At 38.7% G+C, this 7,942-nt stretch overlaps 1 non-coding gene across 1 annotated transcript; it reads right to left on the bottom strand.

The window, feature by feature from the left end:
- Nucleotides 1–7,111: 7,111 nt before the first annotated feature.
- LOC116074119 lies at nucleotides 7,112–7,243 on the bottom strand. The gene has a single exon (XR_004112089.1). It is a non-coding gene; the product is annotated as a small nucleolar RNA SNORA17 (small nucleolar RNA).
- Nucleotides 7,244–7,942: the final 699 nt, after the last annotated feature.

The raw sequence follows: 7,942 nt of genomic DNA on the forward strand, positions 1-7,942 counted from the left end.
GGGATAAGTTAGAAATCTAGGACAATTTTAACTCCCAGTAATCTATGGAAGTGACCATTGCTAAGACCCCTTGCAGTTGGGGATATAAAACATGAAACTGTCACTTCCTGTAACCACAGAAGACTTCTAATGGAGGTATGGAGATCCCAACTCAGCCATGAAGCCCTTGACCCACAATTATTCCTGAATATATGATGTGCAAGGATAAAGAGGGAACAGAAAGTGAGGAAATGGCAAACCAATGACTGGTCCAACTTGAGTCCCATGTCATGAGAGAAAGCTGACCCTGACACTATTAGAAATATTCTGTTATTCTTGCTGACAGGAGACAATCATAACAGTCATCTGAGTGGCTTTGCATATGTTTTCATCAGTTCCTGGGCAAAGCCACTACAGCTAACCTTTAGGCAGAACTAGGGGAATCTTGAGGAAGAGGAGGGTGGAGGAGATTGAAAGATTCAGAGGTCAAGGACAATACAGTAAAACCTACAGAATCAACTAACCTTGACACATAGGGGCTCACAGAGACTGAACCACCAACTAAAGAGCATACATGGGATGGACCCAGTCGCCCTACACATATGTAACAGCTGTACAGCTTGGTCCTCATGTGGAACTTGTAACAGCCAGAATCAGGGACTGTCTCTGACTCTGTTGCCTACTTTTGGGACTCTTACTCCTTACTGGACAGTCTTGTCTAGCCTCAATAGAAGAAAATGTGCCCAGTCCTACTATAACTTGAAATGCCAAAGCAGGTTGATAGCCATAGGATATCTCCCTTCTCTGAAAAGAAGTGGATGAGGGCAGAAGGGGAGGAGAGGGGAGAGAGAGGGACTGGGAGAAAAGAATGGAGGGGAAGCTCTGATGGTGATGTAAAGTAAATCAATAAATTAATGAAATTTTTAAATAAATAATCAAATAAATAGATTTGTATTCTCAACAAAAATGTGTTTTAGAAACCTATACATTGGAGTTATTTATTTTCAATAATATTTTATGACCTTTTTGAAATTTTAATATAGATATGCAATGTATCTTGATCAATCTTTCCCCATTCTCTTCTAGTACCCCTAAACATCTTCTTCCCAAATTCATGTTCTTTCTTTTCTTTTAGATTTATTTTATATATATCAGTGTTTGCCTGCATGTATGTATATATAGCACACAAATACAGAGTGCCTGTGAAAGTCTGAAATGGGTATTAATTAGATCCCAAAGAATTGGAGTTATGATGGCTATGAGTCACTATGTGTGTCCTGATAATCAAGCACCAGTCCTCTGCAAGAGCAACAAGTGTCCTTAATCACCATGCTATGTCCCCAGCTCCTCCTCCTCTTCTTCCTCCTTTTTCTTCTTCTTCCTTCTCCTCTTCTCTTTCTTTCTTTTTTCTTTCTGTCATTCTCTCTCTCTTTCAAGTATATAACCAGGTTACAGGCAGCTTATCAGTAAAAAATGACTTTGCCTCCCCTAGCTGAAATTAACTAACCATAGTCTTTTGGCTAGGGAAGGAACTTCAGGAAACTCTACCTCATGTATTCTTGACTTTTAATCAGCTTGATCCTGTCCAGGTAATCACAGTTGCTGTGTGAATAACCATGTTATGTCCAAAAGACAGCTGTGAGCAATGGAAGTGATCAATCATAGACTGGTAGCACTCAAGTCATAAGACAAATTAAAATTCTCTCCTTATAGTTTAATTAGATAAGTATTCTGTTATAGTAATGGAAAGGGGACTAACACTATATCAGCATTTTGTATTCTTAGAAGCTATTTGAAAGAGTTCTTATGGAGACAAAAAGGGATTGCTTTCCTAGCAGGCAGAATAGCACTTGGAATACGGAATTATAAATGTTTGTTAAGGGTTAGCCATTATTATTACATATGTGTGCACCAGAAAACAGATACATTAGTTAAGTGTGCACATGGGCGCACACACACACAATACCCTGGCATAGTTACATGGAGATTAGGACACATCCACACCTGTGTGAATACAGCCTTTCCTAACTCACAAAGCAGAATCTTAAGAGATTTACTCCTCTTACCCCCTTTCCTGCTTGAAAATCACCCAATCTTCCTCAAGTTCAGGCCCCATTCATGACTAAAATTTCCCCTTCCATAGGCACAGTAAAATATTTTGGAGAGAGCAATTTATCACCATTCCTGTGTGAATTACCAAACAGCCAGGATTTTGTTTACTTATTAGTTCTTTCTGGGACTTACTATCCAAGACTCTTTATTATCAGACATATCTGCATATTTTCCTTTTGCTTTGCACACATTGCATTTGTACAAATGAACACTTGAGCAAATTAATGGTAGGACATTTGGATGGGCTTAAGTCACCATGGATAGTGCTTATTTTCCTTGCAACCTTTGAAATGCCTCTAGGGAAACATTAATCAGATTGGCTTGGCTGGACACATGCTACTAAGATGCAAAGGGTTACTTTATCTTTGCAAGTCTAGAACTTGTGGTTATCAGTTTTTTTTCTCTCTTCACAAGTAAAATATGGATGTTTGAGCCAACAAGAGATATATTTCTTGTACTTTTAGTGAATGAAATTGAAAGGCTTCAGTTCAAGTGCACTTTAAAAGGAAGGTGATTGTGAGATAACTCCCAAGAACATGAATGAAGGACTACACACAGGTAAACATTTAGAAGGAGCTGGATATCATAGAATCATTTTATTTTATTTTCATCTTAAATCTATTTTAAAATTAAAATATAATTACATTATTTCCCTTTTTCTCCTTCCTACCCCTTTCTCATACCATCCTGGTCAACTTCTTCCCTACCGTCCCATTAAAAGCTTTTCTCTTTTTTTTGTTCTTGTCACACACACACACACACACACACACACACACACACACACACACACACACCTAAATATATGAACAATCCACTCAGTTTGTTTAGTATTGCTTACATGTATATGATTTTAGGTCTGACTACTTGGATCTGGAAAATGAATTAAGGAGCTGATCCCTAAGACATAGTTCATTTTCTCTTTCTTCACAGTCCTCAGTTGCCTATAGGTCTTTTGCCAAGAACAGAGCTCCATGAAATTTTCATTTTTCACAATAACAGTCTTGTGTTGTTAAAATTCAGTCCTGATTGGCAGCCATATTGTTGAGGTATCACGGGTACATCTTATTTCACAACAAATGTCCTGGCCCTCTGACTCTTATAATCTCTCTGCTCCATCTAAGCTTTAAGTGCAGGAGTTGTGTTGTAGATGTACCCATTGAATCTGGGCATCCCCACTGTCAGTTGTTTTCTGCATCTTTACCTGGTGTGTGTGTGTGTGTGTGTGTGTGTGTGTGTGTGTGTGTGTGTGTGTGTATGTTTTTTCATAATGGTCTCTACTGGGTACAAAGAGATAATTTGACATATATTTGATGAGCTGTGAAAACTATACTTATCTGAAGATATAAGAAATGTATTTAAAGTGCAGTTAGGAATTATACTAGTTTATTAAAATAATAATAGAACGTTATCATCTAAGATCTGTGCTGCACAAGCCATAAGTAGTTGTCTAGGCTTCCAGAATTAGGCATCATTTCCCATTTTTTGAGAAGTCTTGATGGGCATTTAAGTAGATCTTGGTTACCACCAAGATATGAGTGTGCTTTTCAGGATATTGTGCCATGTTGGTCATTATTGTGGTTCATAGGTATCATGGGTGGGTAGGACTATTAGTTGTTTTTCTACATTGGCAGTTTTTATAGAACTTTCTGGAACTATAAAAGCTAGTCTCCAGGTAGAGACTTAAGAACCAGATCCACCTTGATTACTTCCAATTCTGTGCTTTCTTCAGCAACAGGGACTTGCCTTCAGCTTTTGGGAAGCAAATCAGTGGAACAGAAGTAGCCTATATTGTTTGAGGATTCTCCTGGATTTATCTGGCCAATAATTCAAAAGGGGATTCTCATACCTAGTACTGGGGCTTTTGTTAAATATTCAGTGGTTTCTGAAAGGCATTGTTAGTATAAATGTCAGTATAACTTCATTAAATACACACATGATTATACATACTTGTGTGTCTTATATGTAAATTTGGATAAATAAAATTCTACAGTCTTTATAATTTTTACAAATATTTTAGTGTCTTCTTACCTCTTCCTTTTATCTCTTTCTGTGTTGACACCCCTTACTCTTTCCCAAGTATATCTATCCCCTCTACATTTTGATGATTTGATTCTTCATTTCATTTGTATCCTGCTATTTCCCTCTCCAGTAGTTCCTTTCCTGTGTTCCTTTTTATTTTCTTGAAATTTTTTGGTACTCTACATTATGCACTCACATTTGAAGTTTTGGAGCTATGAACCTTAGGTGAAAAAGAGCATATGGTGTTTGCCTTTCTGGATTTGGGTTACTTCAGCCAATATGGCACTTTCTAGTCTCATCGATTTAACTATAAATTTTATAATTTCATTTTTCCAAAGTGGAATAGTGTTCCATATTCTGTATGCACCACATTTTCATTATCCATTTGTTAGATGGAGGATGTTTAGTTTTTTTCCTTTTCTATTTACTATTATGAATAGAGGGGCAAGAACATGTCTAAGCAAATATCTGTGGAGTAAGAGAGTGCTGAGTCCTTTGGATAATTGTCAAAGAACCACATAGCTTTGGTGTGTGATAAACTTACTTTTAGATTTTTGAAAAAAAATTCACACTAATTTCCAGAGGAGTTGCACCAGTTTGCAATTCCATCAATAGTGAATGAGCCTTCCCATTCCTGCATATCCTCTCTAGCCTGTGTTGTCAGCTGTTTTGTTGATCTTTGGCACTCTTACTGCACTGAGAAGAAATTTAAATTTTTTCCAGATTTGCATTTCCTAGTTGCTGACAATGATGAACATTTAAAAAAACTTTTTATTGGTTCTTTGTGAATTTTACATCATGCATCCCTATCTCACTCATCTCCCTGTTCCTTCATACCTGCTCTCCACCTTTGCAACCTCCCCAAAACAATAAATCTTGTTGTGGAAGGTGTAGTATATCACAAAGTATCCAAGATTATACCCTTTGTCCACATTTCTTTGCTTTCAAATGTTCATTTCAATGTCTCATTGCTCTGATACAAAGGCCTCTGGATTCTGCTACTCTATTAATACTGGAATATCACTGGAACTGCTGTAGGATATCCTGTTGTTGCCCCATGTTGTAGAGATCTTGTTGTTTTATATTTATAGAATCTACCAATGACCAGCCTCAGCTTAGAGAACGTATCCTGAAGAAGTGGTGTTTGGGGATGGCAGAAGAAATGACTCAAAGTCAGTGGTGGGTGCAAGCTGACAGATCTCAGATCTCTTCCCTACCCAAGATTTCTCTCTAGATAGCTCATCTAGATAGCTTAGCTCTTGCATACCAAAGCATATCAATTCATCTATATACCCCAGGCTCCCTTTTGATTATCTGCATGAATCAGCATCTTATGACCTTAGCCTTTGGTTATTAGAAAAGACAACAAATACATTTTTTTTTAAGCGTAACAAGGGTATTCAGAGATTTGCCTGCCTTTGGAAGCACAGACAATAAGCTAGCTAGGTGGGAATCTGGCTCAGATATCACCATTCCCACCCTGCCTAGACCTAAGTTTACTCTGTCCAGGCTGACATTGTACACAGAAATCTGCTTGCTTTCATATCTTTCTGAAAATCTGGCTTATTAGTGCAGCTGCCTTTGTTCTTTTAGGTCTGTGAAACTCCTCATACAATTGATATTGCATCTTTACATTTGCATAGTTGAGAAATGATATGCTCTTGAACTCATGTTTTCAGAGTTATTTCCCACAGCCTTAAGGGCTATCCTGAAGGTCATAGCATTTACCATTTTGCAGAGGAACGTTACACACACCCTTGCCTTCCAGACTTGTACTGCTTCTAGTTATAATGAGTCATTAACCTTGACAGGGAGAACATTTCCTTGAAGGAGGAACATAAACTACATTATGTACATTATTATGCAAGCAAGCCCTACACACATGGCAACCATGAGAGCTACAGAAACCTATATCCTGCTGATTCTGCTCCAAGGACAGGGAACTATATCATACTATCCTTTCCTCAGCCATGCAGGACTTTCCAAGCACTGATCCCCTTCATGTACTCCAGCAGTTCATCAATGGAGTAAATATTAGGATTGGCTAATTCAAAGCCCTTGATCTGGACCTAAGAAATATCTGAGCTGATCATCCCATCAGCTGTCCGACATTCATGACATCAGTAACAACTTACCAACAATTCTTGCCATCAGGGCCAGCTCTTTGCTTCCCAATTAGGGTGCAGGACCTGCTCTCTCCAGTGCTGCAGCTGGAGATGGGCAGGATTAACTCTCCCAGAATAAGTCTGCTACATGTCTCAGGTGGTAAGAGGTGAGAAGAATATTTCTCCTTAGTCCACATCACTGCAGGGGTGACAAGTAGCAAAGCCAACTCTTCTATCTTCATACACTTTGGGAAGGCTAGCACTTGCAACTGCTTGCAATGTGTGTGTAGGTTAATTTCCCAAGTACTGCAGCAGGTTGGGAGCAGAGTAAACTCTCCTATTCTTATGATTGCAGGGCCAGATCTTTAATGATTTCTAGGTGAGGGATGAGGCCATTTCTTTACAGCTCTCCTCTGGCAGCAGCCCAAAGGATGTATTTCTAGCCTTTGGTGGTAACAGATTCTTGCTGCTTCAGGGCCACAGACCCAGATGTGGTCCCTTGTGGTAGTACAGGCTAGGACCCTACCATGGTCCCAGGTGGCATCTCCAGCTACTCATGTCAGTCTGTGTTTCACTACCCTGGAGTCTCCAGCTCTGCCTCTCTTCTTTGTGCCTACATCCTTCTATTTATCTTTCTCTTTCATTTCTCCACCACTTACTTGCTCCTCTTAGTGACTCCTGGGGTTTCTCTGTGTCTGGAGTCATCTGAAGATTGGTCTCAGTATGAGTGCTATGCCTCTCTCATTCATTATGGCACTGGACAGGGGTCATTTCTGGTTTGGACTGTACTCCTAGGCCTGCATGGTGCTGGATTGGTAGTTATCTCAGGCTATCTCCCTGTAGGGTCCCATCATATACAATTGGTTGTTGTATCATGCTTACTTTTTTTTTTAGGGAGTAATTGACAATTGATCATTCAGATATACACAGGTCAGAACATTGAGCACAGACATGGCCTCTCTCCCCTCTGCCACCTACTGACATGCATGTGACACAGTAGCTACACCTGCAGTGCCTCTAGGGGCAGTAATGGTAAACTTTTTAAAAGAGCTATTTTTTAGGAAATAGCTATTTCATTTGTTATTTTGAGAACTCGCTGTTTAGATTCATGGCCTACTTTTTATTTAGGTCATTTGTTTTCTTGATTTTCTTTCTTGAGTTCTTCCAAAAATGAACCGAGAAACAGTGGAATTAAATAATAGTATACATCAAATGATCATATACATATCTATAGAATATTTCATCCAAATACCAAAGAATATGTACTCTATCCAGCAGTCCATGGACACATCTCTAAAACACAAAACAAATCTTAACCAACCCAGAAAAACTAAAATAGGTTATACTCCATATATCTTATCTGACAATAAAGCTTTAATACCTGGAATAAAACAGTGAAAAAAAACTCTAGTAGCTACACAGACTTGTGGGGTTTGAACATCTCATTAGTGAATAATAAATGGGATAAAAGAGAAACTGAAAAACAAACAAATTCCTAAAACTGAATAAAAATGAGAATACAACACAAAATGATTACTAGGATACATTAAAAGCAACTCTAAGAGGTAAATATATATCTCTATACTTCTACATAGAAAAGCCAGAAAGAGATTCTTCCACTGCTTCTCCTCTACCTCCATCAGACTCCTGAACCATGCAAGCAAGCATCCCTTCCTCTACAATACTCCCTGCACTCTGAGACTTCTATGCCGTGCCAAGCTGCCCTA

This window comes from Mastomys coucha, unplaced genomic scaffold, assembly GCF_008632895.1.
Source record: "Mastomys coucha isolate ucsf_1 unplaced genomic scaffold, UCSF_Mcou_1 pScaffold23, whole genome shotgun sequence".
NCBI lineage: Eukaryota > Metazoa > Chordata > Mammalia > Rodentia > Muridae > Mastomys > Mastomys coucha.